Source organism: Carcharodon carcharias, chromosome 39 (genome assembly GCF_017639515.1).
Source record: "Carcharodon carcharias isolate sCarCar2 chromosome 39, sCarCar2.pri, whole genome shotgun sequence".
In the NCBI taxonomy this organism is placed as follows: domain Eukaryota; kingdom Metazoa; phylum Chordata; class Chondrichthyes; order Lamniformes; family Lamnidae; genus Carcharodon; species Carcharodon carcharias.
Genome location: NC_054505.1, coordinates 2,310,929 through 2,323,431, shown reverse-complemented (window position 1 = coordinate 2,323,431; position 12,503 = coordinate 2,310,929). Strand labels below are relative to the sequence as shown.

At 44.9% G+C, this 12,503-nt stretch overlaps 1 non-coding gene across 1 annotated transcript; it reads left to right on the top strand.

Moving 5' to 3' along the window:
• The first annotated feature begins 4,273 nt into the window (after window positions 1–4,273).
• On the top strand, window positions 4,274–4,345 carry trnaa-cgc. Its single transcript has one exon. It is a non-coding gene; the product is annotated as a tRNA-Ala (tRNA).
• Window positions 4,346–12,503: the final 8,158 nt, after the last annotated feature.

Here is a 12,503-nt window from a genome sequence, read left to right as displayed (position 1 = left end):
ATGTTCTAATTTTATATTTCCTTTGTTCTTTAATGTGATGTGGGTGTCACTGGCAGGATCAGGTTTTGTTACTCAGGCCAAATTGCCTTTGGAAAGAGTGACTTGCTGGGCCATTTCAGAGGGCACTTAACAGTCAACGACATATCTATAGGTGGAAAGTCACAAGAAGGCCAGGCCTTATAATGACCAAGGGTTTCCTTCTCTGAAGTGAAGAAGATGCATTTTTACTACAATCGAAGGCAGTTTCAAGGTCACCATCACTGGGTGACGAATTTTCAATTCCACAATTTGGTATCTAAATTTCGATTCGAACCTGGGTCCCCAGTGGATGAGCCCGGAATTCAACAATACTACTCCAACCACATTACCTCCATCACCCATCGTGTATGAAAAATGTACAAGTAAATCGCTGTGAGTGGGAATATAGCTCAGTGGTATAGCCCATGTTTACATTTATGAAGTCCCGCGTCAATCCCTGGCTTGTATTTGTATTCTGAAAGCAACAATGCACAGTTTCTCACATTTGCACACAAAGACATGGCAATCTCGCTTCATAAGTGAGGAAAACGAACGATCACCAGAAAACGAATTCAATGAAGGATGCACCATCTGTTGGAATGGCTACCAAACGGAGCTTTTCACAGAACCGAAGCAGCACCTGTTGTGTTCATTGAATCAAACATGAGAAACTATGAACATGACCAAGCCAGAATCTGTTGATGTTAACTGAGAAAAACATGAGAGACTATAGATATGACCAAAACAGAATCTGTGTTTGTTCATTGAGGCAAACATGAGAGACAACAGACATTACCAAAGCAGAACCTGTGGTTGTTAATTGAGAGAGCAATGAGGGGCCGCAGCCACACCATAGATATGGGTGCCTTCAATCTTATGTGTGCTCGATGACTTATGACATTAGTTCAGGATTTAAGCACTCGTGTAGTAGAGTCCAGGTCCTCGGCTACACCATGCCTGTGTGTTTGTGGATCCCTCCATCTGGGGAGTAACTGAACAAAATTTGGTGTCCCATTCTGGACAGGATTCTTTATAAAGGAGGCGAAGGTTTCAGAATGTTCTGCAATGAGATTTTTGCCAGGAGCGCCCGAGAGAGAAGTGGCTTCAGTTACTCAGAGGTGGTGCAGAGACTGAGGGCGTTCCCATCCGAGGAGGGAATGTTGAAAGAAGGTTCAAGTAAAACAAACTGACCCCATAACCTCTCCACTCCATTCAAATTGAGTAAGCAGACGCACACAGTGAGAATTGTTTGTCCCCATCGACTCTGTCTAGGCAACCCTTGGTTTTGAACGCCTCTAACAAACCTCCTCTCAACATTCCCTCCTCAAGGGGGAAAATCCCCAGATCCTGTAGCATCTCCGCGGAACAGAAGATCCTTGTCTCTGGGGCGTCCTGGTTATAACCTTAGTGTAAATCTTTCTGACACCTTCGCATTCTTCGTAAAGAGTGCTGACCAGAAAGGGAGAGCATAATCCGGTTGAGCTACTCCCCAAGCTGGAGGATCCTCAAACACACAGACACCGTGTAGCTGAGTGCTTGGCCTCTACTGATCGAGTGCTTGAACTCTGGGTGAGTATCATGATTCTCCAAGCAGATGAAAGACTGATGGCACCATGTCTATGGTATGGCTGTGGGCCCTCATTGTTGTTTCAATGAACAACAGCAGGTTCTGCTTTGGTCATGTTCATAGGGTCTCATGTTTGACTTTCCTCACGCCGGCACTGTCTCGGCACAGCTCACATCTCTTATTAACTACAAGGGGCACAGAGCTGAAAGATTTGGCGCCGAATTGGTTAAGATTTCCAAAGCCAGGATGCATCTGGAGTATGTATAACAATACAAGCTCCTTCTCTCATCGAATACAAATATTCACTCCTCCAGGACCATACTGGGAATCACAGATAGCATCGAACTTCCTTTCCCTAATACAAAACATATTCTAAAACACTCTCGCCTTCCTCCACACTCACACCCAAAAGGAACTGTGAGGAGCTTATGGAACTCTTCGTCATCAAGCTTGGGGATCTGGAATCATTTGCCTCTTCCAGTACTTATGCATTCTGCTATTCTGCTCTCGGACAGCGCCCACTTTAATTCTGCTATCATCACCCACTCGGGGCAAATTATTTCTTGCTTTAATACAGGCATTAGCACTTGCTTTGCGTTGAGTTCAGTGATGACTTTTTTATTGAATCGACACCGCCCTTTTAATGATTCCTGACCTCCTTCAGCCCAGCTGCATCCCTGCCTCTTTTTTTTCAACAGCAGAGAACCCATCACATCCCTATCGCTCTCTTCTGCTCATATGAAGACTCGTATTTGACTCAAAAATTATGTTTGGCTCTCCACAAACACTGTCGGCCCTGCCGAGTTTTTCTAGCTCTTTCTGTTTCGATTTCAGTTTCTAAAGACTCAATATTTTCCTCGCTCTTTCTACTTAGCCACACTTCTAAAGGTCTATCAGCTGTGTGAGGTAGGTTCTTTACAGTGGTTCAGCGGCAACGCATATGCTTTGCACGTTTTCAGCTCATGAGTTTGATCCTTGGCATCTCCATGTCTATGATTTCAAAGCCAAATTGGGTCCATTATTGTCAACCATCTCACTTTTACAAGCAAAGACAGACTCGGTTATGTTCAAATCTCGATAAAACCCCATGAACGAAACCCTGTGTCCCTTCCCCTCGCCCCAGATGTCTTTGCCTTCCACCCAGAGCAGTCTGAGATGGTGATTGCCTGGCATTGATCACAACCTCACTCCTTCCTCGGATTAAGAGTCAATCGGATTGGAAACATTAACTCTGTTTCTCTCTCCACAGATGCTCTTAGGCCTGCTGAGTTTTTCCAGGATTTCCTGCTGTTATTTCAGATTTCCAGCATCCAGCGGTATTATGCTTATCTCACAGCTTGCTCTGCCCTTTCACTTCTCTGTGGCTTTCTCCCCCATTGACAATCTCCCGTTACTCATCCGCTCCCGCTTTAAACCCCCATCCTCGGCGGTCCACCAAATTATCATGAACATCTTCTCCCCGACATATCTTCACTGCATTCCTTCCTCAGCCTCTGCAAGAGGGGCTGTTCATCATCGACGACTCCAACTCAATAACTCGTGCTCAGTCTGCTCTGAGGTCATAGCCATTTTTATCCACCCCCAACCCTTTAATCCCTTCCTACATGGAAACTCACCAACTTGAATACCCCATTGACCTTGGCACCTTTGATCTACTGGTCCCTATTCAAACCATTCCTATATCTCTCCATGGGCACTCTGCTGTAACAGAAACCATTTCCGCTTTACTCCCAGGGAAACAGGCCTGAACGTAGATCATGGCAACTTTTTGAGGACACCAGATCTAGGGATTTCTGTGATTAATATATACCCACAGACTTCCTTTTGCTTTCTGAATGAATTTTCTGAACACCGTCCCCTTTCTCTTCCAGCTTCACGTCAAGCAAAAAGTGCGAGGAGCTCCTACACTACATCTTGCTAAGATTGAGAGCATCCCTGCAGCTACCGCACCCCTCCCTTTGTATTTAACCATTGCTGCTGAACCCTGCTCACTGCCAGTGAATGGTTCTGCATGGACATTGTTTTTGGGAAATAAATTAGCCACCACAGAACCTCCTAGAACTTGATTTGATTTCATGGATTGCTCACCAGGCCAATCCTCAGACAAAGTTCCTCTTTAACCTAAAGTTGAACTACCATCATCGTCCCCTGAATGCTGAGGAGACCATCCTTATCTTCTCTCTACTCTGCTTTCAGCATAATGCTGACTACTCATTTCTCCTCCCTGGCTCCCATGTTGTGAGATATTGTTCACCGTGTTCTATTCTCAGACATGGACTTCTCTCCTTCAAAAGCACTCTGAACAACCTAATTGAGTCTCTCTCTCCCCCACCAATTGAACAGATGAGAACTCTCCATTATTTTCAAACAGTGAGCCCACCACCAATCTCCCGGTCCTTTCCTTCCACCAAAAATGTGCAGACCCCCTACAACCACCCAGCCCCGCCAGCCCCGCTCCCAAATGTCGCGTCAAACATGACTGAATCTATACGTTTCAATCTGTCTATTGGGATTCTGCTCCTGTCAATGCATGGAAAGGGATCAGGACAGAGTCATGAATGAAATTCCGTCTGACTGTGACAAAGATTAAAAAAATACCTCCAGGAAAAGTGATGGGGCGGATAAAACGAGTGCGCTTTCCATAGAGAGAACTAATAGTAGAAGAGGCAAAGGCAGCTCGAGGTCCCTGGGGATGTAGCTCAGTGGTAGAGCGCATGCTTCGCATGTATGAGGTCTTGGGTTCGATCCCCGACATCTCCACTTCACCCTTTTTAATGCAGCAGTGCACAGCATCTCACCTTTATGCACACATATATGGTAAACTCGTTTCATATTACCAAAACAGAACCTTTTGTTGTTTATTGAGACAAGCATGAGAGACTATGGACATGACTAATGCAGAACCAGCGGTTGTTCATTGAGACAAACATTACAGATTATAATCATGACCAAAAAAGAACCGGTGGTTGTTCATTGAGGCAAACATGAGACACTATGGACATGACCAAAAAAGAAGCTGTGGTTGTTCATTGAGGCAAACATGAGACACTATGGACATGGCCAAAGGAGAACCCACGGTTGTTCATTGAGACGACATTGAGGGCCACCAGCCACACCATAGACATTTTGCCATCAGTGTTTTCTGTGCTTAGAGACTCCCGATACTAACTCAGAGTTCAAGCACTCGATCAGTAGAGGTCAAGCCCTCAGCTACACGGCGACCTTGTGTTTGTGCATCCTCCAGCTCGATGAGTAGCTAAAACAGATTATGCTGTCCCTTTCTGGTCAGGACACCTTACGCGGAATGCAAAGGTGTCAGAAAGATTTACACTAAGGTTATAACCAGGGCGCCCCAGAGACCATGATCTTCAGTTCTGTGGAGGCGCTGAAGGGAATAGGTATTTTCTCCCTCAAGGAGCCAATGTTGAGAGGAGTTTTAATAAAGGCTTTCAAATCCAAGTGGTACCTTGAAAGAGTCCATGGAGATAAGCACTTCTCAGTGTTTCAGTTGCAGGGAGTCTTTGACATAGTTGAACTTATTAGGGGTGTTTGTATCGAGATTGGGGGTGAGTGCATCGAGATTGGGGCAATGGTATCGAAATTTGGGTGTTTGAATTGAAATTGGTGTGAACGTATCGAGTTTGGTGATGATTGTATCGCAATGTCTGGTCATTGTAGAGTAATTGGTATGAATGTTTCGAGTTTGGTGTGATTGTATCGAGATTGTGGAGATTGTACCAAGATTGGGAGTGATTTTCTCGAGATTGGGGGTGCTTGTACCAAGATTGGGATTGATTGTATCGAGGTTCGCAGACGTTGTATCGATATTGTGAGTGATTGTATCGCAATTGCTGCTCACAGACAGCGCCCTCCATTAATCTGCTATTATCACCTACACTGGGCAACTGCTATGTTTTCTGGACAATCATTAGCATTCTCTTTGTCTTGTGTTCAATGACAACTTTTTCATTCAATCTGCCCCACTATCTATCTTATCCCTCACCCCCCTAGCCCCAGCTGCCCTTCTGTCCTTTTGTTCAACAGTATTGAACTCATCGCAGCCCTATCACTCGCCTCTGTTCTGAAGAAGACTCATATTCGGCTCTGAAAACCCCTGGATTCACTCTCCTCTGGTCTAGCCAGTTCTGATGAGTTTCCCAGCACTTTCTGTTTTCATTTCAGCTTCCAAGCGCTACATTTATTTCTCCATTCTTCTTTCCAACAACATTTCTTTAGGCCAATAACTTCTAAAGCGTTTGTAGATGTGCAGTCATGCAGGGGATTGCAGGATATGCTCTCAGTGACTCTCTAGATAATGCACTCTTGAGCTCCTCCGAGAACGGGTGAACCCATCCTGTCCATCAGCCCCTGCTCCTGTTCCCTTGGCTCTGTTCCCACTAAATTGCTGACCTTGCAAGCTCCCATCCTGGTTCCCACTTCAGCCAATTTTGTTCACGGTTCTCTCCTGTTGCTCGATCTTCGCTTTCTAACCTTTTTATTCATGTCACTTCTCGACAAAAATGTAGAGTTAATGAACTCTCTGCAACTGCAAGACACCGCGCCCATCTCCAACCTCGAACTGCTCTCTAAAGTCCCTGAATGTGTTGCCACCTTCACACCATTTGCCCATCATTGCCTGATCTCCATCCTTCAACTTCTCTATGAGGGATGCTGCCCTTGTTACCCAAACGAAAAGTCATCATAGCAAATTCACCAGCCACTCCATATGTGGCAGTGAGAAGGATAAATCTTGCACAATTACCTTTATAACTGCGAAATGTCCTATGTATTGAATTTTTTCATAGCACAGCCACTTAACGGCAGTAATTAAAAAAAAAAGCAATCTTGGAAAATCTCAGCAGGTCCGGCAGCATCAGTGGTGAGTGAAACAGAGTTAACTTTTCACCTTCAATATGAATCTTCTTTGGGATTGAATAGTGGTGGAATGTTCTGGCTTTTCAGCGGTTTGGTGGACACTTTAGACAAGGTGGAGCAAATAAAGATAGATATGAATTGGTTAGAGGGCTGTGGCGGTTAAATTGAAAATTCGTCCTGTATCAAAAGAGAGGGGGATCGATAGTAGTAAAGGAAGAAATCATTTGCCCAGAACAGATGTTACTAGCAGATTTAAAGTCAGTCTTTTCTGAAAGCAAAATAGCAGAATGCATTAATAGGCGAGTAAAGGTCAGTGCTGCCTGAAAGCAAAACATTAGAACAAGATAGAGACAGACAATTGGGGAAAATTTTAGAAAATAGAAGACAGAGTTCATAGTCTGAAAATGTTGAGCTCAGTGTTAAGTCCATAACGCTGGGAGGTGCCTAATTGGAAGATGAGGATCATTTCCCACAGCTTTGTTGGGCTTCACTGGATCATTGCAGCCGGCCGACCACATAAATGTGAGCATGGGAGCAAGATGCTGAACTGGAATAGCAAGTGATCAGCAGGTCTGAATAATGCTTGTGTGAATGAACATCGATGCACCGAAAGTGGACACCCAGCCTGTGTTGAGTCTTCCCAAAGCAGAGGAGCCCACAGTATCAGTAGCGAATGCAAAGGACTTAATTTATGTTTCTTATGCTCTCTCATGGGATGTGTTTGTCACTGGCAAGACCTGCTTTTTTCACCCATCCCTAATTGTCCTTGAACTCAATGAATTGCTTGGCCATTTCAGAGGGCAGTTAAGAGACAACCAGGTACATATGGGTGGAAAGTTACAAGTAGAGCGGGCCTGATAAGGATGAATGTTTTCCGTTGCTGAAGGACGTTAGTGAACCAGATGGGTTTTGAGAACACTCGATGGCACTTTCACAGTCAACATCACTGGGAGACGAGCTTTGAATTCCACATTTTTGTATCTCAATTTCGATTTGAATCCGTGTCCCCAGTGGATGAGGTTGGAATTGAAGAATACCAGCCCGGCCACATTACCAATGTCACCCTCCATGATTGAAGGAAGTATAAGTACATCGCTGGTTCACTTAGAAGGAGCGTTTTTTTTTCTTTACAGTGGAACCAGCTCAAAGGGCGATATGACCTTTTCCTACACATGTGCATTTGCGCTTGTTTATGTCTCCCTTAGTGCTATGCAGGGATGTTGCTCAGTGGTAGAGCACATGTTTCGCATGTTTGAGATTCGTGGGTACTCTCCCTGGCATCTCCAGTTCACTTTGTGGATGCAGCAGTTCACAGCAAAGACATGGCAAACTCAGTGCATATGTGTGGAGAGGGAGCAGCCAAATTCAACGACGTATCTGCCATCTGTCGGAAGGCCTTCAATGCAGTTCTTTTCATAAGAACCAAACCAGCACCTGATTTTGCTCAATGAGACGAACATGAGGGCCCGCAGCAGCACAGTAGACATTGATGCCTTCAATCCTTTGTACACTTGTTGACTCAGGAAACTCACTCAAAGTTCAAACACTCATTCAGTCGAGTCCAGAGCCTCAGCTGCACAGTGTCTGGGAAATTGTGAATCCCTTCAGCTCGATAAGTAGTTCAGACAGAATTAGTGTCCCATTCTAGGCAGGACTCCTAAGGAAGGATGTTGTGGTCCCTGAATTGGTTGCACTGAGGTTATAATCAGAGGCACTCAAAAGACAAGAGTCTTCAGTGCTGGGGAAGTGGTGCTGAGCTGGGGCTTTTCCCCTTTGAGGAGGGAATGTTAACAAAAGTTTTGACAGGGACGTTCAAAATCATGAGGTCTCTCGACACAGTCGATGGGGTGGGCGCTGGTGAGAAGTGACTGAAGCATTCTGGGAGAAGTCACCGCAAACACTGCGACTCAGGAGGGAATCTTGGAGGACCCATTGGCAAAGAACGGAATAACCTCAAACATTACACTGCTGTAATTTTTCCATCCCTCCCTCCCCCTGAAAACTAAAAAAAAAGAGATTGGAAGAGGCAGTGCCTTCAGGAGTGCACCAGACCTGCGAGGGACACTCTTCCCAAAGTGGATTTTAAAGGAAAAGCAGCTGATTGTTGAGTCAATCCAGGGACGAGGATCGGAGCGGTGAAGTCGGGGCACAGAGTAACTGAAGCCAAAACTGAAAAAAATGGCATCACGGGAAAAGCTGTGACGTGATTGTTTGTTATAATATCTGCACTAAATTTGAAAAAATATAAACACTGGACAGCTAATTAATAAATTAATTATCTAAGTCGAGGTAACTGGTCTGTAGCTGTATGATTTCGGAGCTGGCACATCCCATTGCGAGCTGCAATGACCACATCTGCAGAAAGTGTTGATTGCTGGAGGAACACCAGCTCAGAATTGATGAGCTGGCTTCTGAGCTCCAGACACTGCGGCACGTTCGGGAGGGGGAGAGGTAACTGGATGCTTTGTATCAGGAGGCAGTCACACCCCGTAGGTTAAGTACTCAAGATCGGTCTGTGGTCAGGGTCAGCAGTGTGTGACTGCAAGTGAGGCAGGTATAAGTATCCTGTGTTCAGGAAAAGAGGAGACTCAACTCTTAAAATTGTCCAGCAGGTTCGAGGTAATTGCTTCCTGTGTGGATGAGGAACAGGACTGTATGGAGCATGAGCCAGCTGACCAAGGCACCGAGGCACAGGAGGCCATTCAAGTGGGTGGAGCAAAAAGACAAGTAGAAGTTGTGGAAGATCCTATAATTAGGGGAATTGATAGCATCCTTTGAAAGCAGAATCGAGAGTCCTGCATGGTATTTGGCTTGCCCAGAGCCAGGGTGAGCAACATCTCTGACCGTCTTGAAAGTATATTGGAGATGGAGGGGGACGGTCCAGTTGTTGCGGTCCATGTTGCGACAAATAACATAGACAAAACTCGGAAAGAAGACCTGTTTGGGAATTATCAGGGACTAGGAACTAAATTAAGGGAAAGGCCCTCAATGGTTATAATCTCTGGATTACTACCCGAGCCATGTGCAAATTGGCATAGGGGCACGGGAATAAGGGAAGTAAATGCATGGCTAAAGGAGTGGTGTGGGAAAGAGGCGTTCCATTTTATTGGGCACTGGCATCAGAATTGGTACATGAGGAATCGGTACTGTTGGGACGCTCTCTGCATGAAACGATATGGGATTAATGTTCTAACGAAAAAGCTAATTAGGGTACTCATCAGGACTTTGAACTATAAAGCGTGGGGGGTGGGAATGGAAGGGTAAAACTCTAAGAAGTATGACTGATGGGAAACAAAGGAGCAGGTTAGCGTGTGGGGAGTCGGGGGGGGCGGTGGGGTTGCTGGTGGGGGGAGTGAATTCAAATTCATGGAAAAGTATGAAATAACTGAAAAGGAAGGAGTACCCAGGAGAGGCAATTAAAGCCTCTACAATACAAAATAGGACAGAGTGTTTGGAAAGGGCTAGGAATATTATTCCAAGCACATCTGGCAAAGGGACGACAATGAGAAGGGGGGCAGGGAATACAAGACATAAGGTGCTGTGTCTGAATGCATGCAGTAAACGAAATAAAGTAAATGAGCTTGTTGCGCAGATTGAAATTGGCAGGTATGATGTGGTGGGCATTACGGAGATATGGCTGCAAGGGGATCAGGGCTGGGAGCTAAATATCCAAGAATATACATCCTATCGATAAGATAGGCAGGTTGGCAGAGAAGCTGGGTTTGCTTTGTTAGTAAGAAATGAAATTAAATCGATAGCAAGAAATGACATGGGTCAGATTATGTAGAATCTGTGTGGGTAGAGTTGAGGAACTGCAAATGTTAAATAAACATAATGGGAGTTATGTATAGGACTCCGAACAGTAGTCAGGATGTGGGGCACAAGATACACAAGGAGATATAAATGGCGTGTAAGAAAGGTAAGGTCACAGTGATCATGGGGGATTTCAATATGCAGGTAGAATGAGAAAATCAGGTTGGTAGTGGATCCCAAGAAGAGGAATTTTTGGATTGTCTACGAGATGGCCTTTTGGAACAGCTTGTGGTGGAGCCCACTAGGGAACAGCTAATTCTAGATTTAGTGAAATATAATGAGACCGATTTGATGAGGGAGCTTAAGCTAAAAGAACCTTTAGGAAGAAATGACGATAATATGATAGAATTTACCCTGCAATTTGAGTGGAAAAAGCTTGAACCATATGTAACAGTATTACAGTTGAATGAAGGTAACTACAGAAGCATGAGGGAGGAGCTGGCCAGAAGAGACTGGGAGATGAGCCGAGTAGGATTAAAGTGGAACAGCAATGTCAGGAGTTTCTGGGAGTTATTTGAGAGACACAGAAAAAAATCACCCCTAGGATGAAGAAGCATACTAAAGGAAGGAGGAGGCAACCATGGCTGACAAGGGAAGTCAGGGACAGCATAAAAGCTAAAGAGAAAGCATACAATGCGGCGAAGAGCAGTGGGAAACCAGGGGATTGGAAAGCCTGCAAAGAACAACAGGAGACAACTGAAAATGGGATAAGGTGGAGAAGATTAATTATGAGGGTAAACTAGCCTGTAATAGAAAGGAAGATTGCAAGAGTATTTTTTAAATATGTAAAGGGTAAGAGAGAGGCAAAAGTGGACATTGGTCCACTAAAAAATGACGCTGGAGAAGTAGTAATGGGGAACAAAGAAATGGCGGAGGAACTGAATAGATACATTGCGTCAATCTGTGAGGTGAAATACACGAGGAACATGCTCAAAGTTCAAGAGTGTCGTGTGGCAGAGCTGAATATGGTGGCAAGGAGAAGCTGCTAGGAAAACTGAAAGGTCTGAAGGTGGATATATTTCCTGGACCAGATGGATTACACCCCCAGATTTCTGAAGGACTTAGCTGAAGAGATAGGGAGTCGTTAGTGGTGAACGTTCAGTAATTACTCGAGTCAGGGAGGGTCCCAGAGGATTGGAAAATCGCTAATGTAACCCGCCTGTTTAAGGAATGAGTGAGGCAAAAGACGGGAAATTACAGGCCGATTAGCCTGTCCTCGGTCGTTGGCAAGATTTTAGTGTCCATTATTAAGGATGAGATTTGGGAATACTTGGAAGTGTATGGTTTAATAGACAAAGTCAGCATGGTTTCATCAAGGGGTTGTCATGACTCACAAATCTGTTAGAATTCTTTGAGGAGGACTTCCAGAAGGCATTTGACAAGGTGGCACACAGGGGACTGCTCAGTACGTTAAGACCCCACTGTGTAAGAGACAAGGTCCTAGCTTGGATAGAAGATTTGCTGTCTGGCTGGAGGCGGAGATTGAGGATAAGGGGGGCTTTCTCAGGGTGTCAGCTGATGACTGTTGGAGTTCATCAGCGGTCAGTTTTGGAACCACAACTTTGCACTTTATACATTAATGTTGTAGTTGAAGGAACCGAGGGCCCCCTGGCTAAGTTTGCACATGATACAAAGATAGGTGGAGGGACAGGTTGTATTGAGGAGGCAGGGAGGCTGCAGAAGGATTTGGACAGGTTAGGAGAATGGAAAAGAAGTGGCAGATGAAATACAACGTGGGCAAGTGTGAGGTCATGCACTTCGGTACGAACAATAGAGGCATAGACTAATTACTAAATGGGGGAGAAATCAGAAATCTAGAGTGCAAAGTTACTTGGGAGCCCTAGTTCAGTATTCTCTTAAGGCTAACTTGCAGGTTGAGTCAATAGTTAGGAAGGCAAATGCAATGTTGGCACGTATTTCGAGTGGACTGGAATATAAAAACAGTTATGTGCCACTGAGGCTTTATAAGGCTCTAGTCAGACCACATTTAGTATATTGTGAGCAATCCTGGCCCCCGTAGCTTAGGATTTATGTTCTCGTCCTGGAGAGCATCCAGAGTAGATTCACAAGAACAATCCGAGGAATGAAAGGCTTAATATATGAGGAACGTTTGAGGACTCTGGGTCTATACTCGATGGAGTTTAGAAGGATGAGGGGTGGGGGATCTAATTGAATCTTACAGAATACTGAAAGGCCTGGATAGAGTGGACGTGGGGAAGTGGTTTCCATT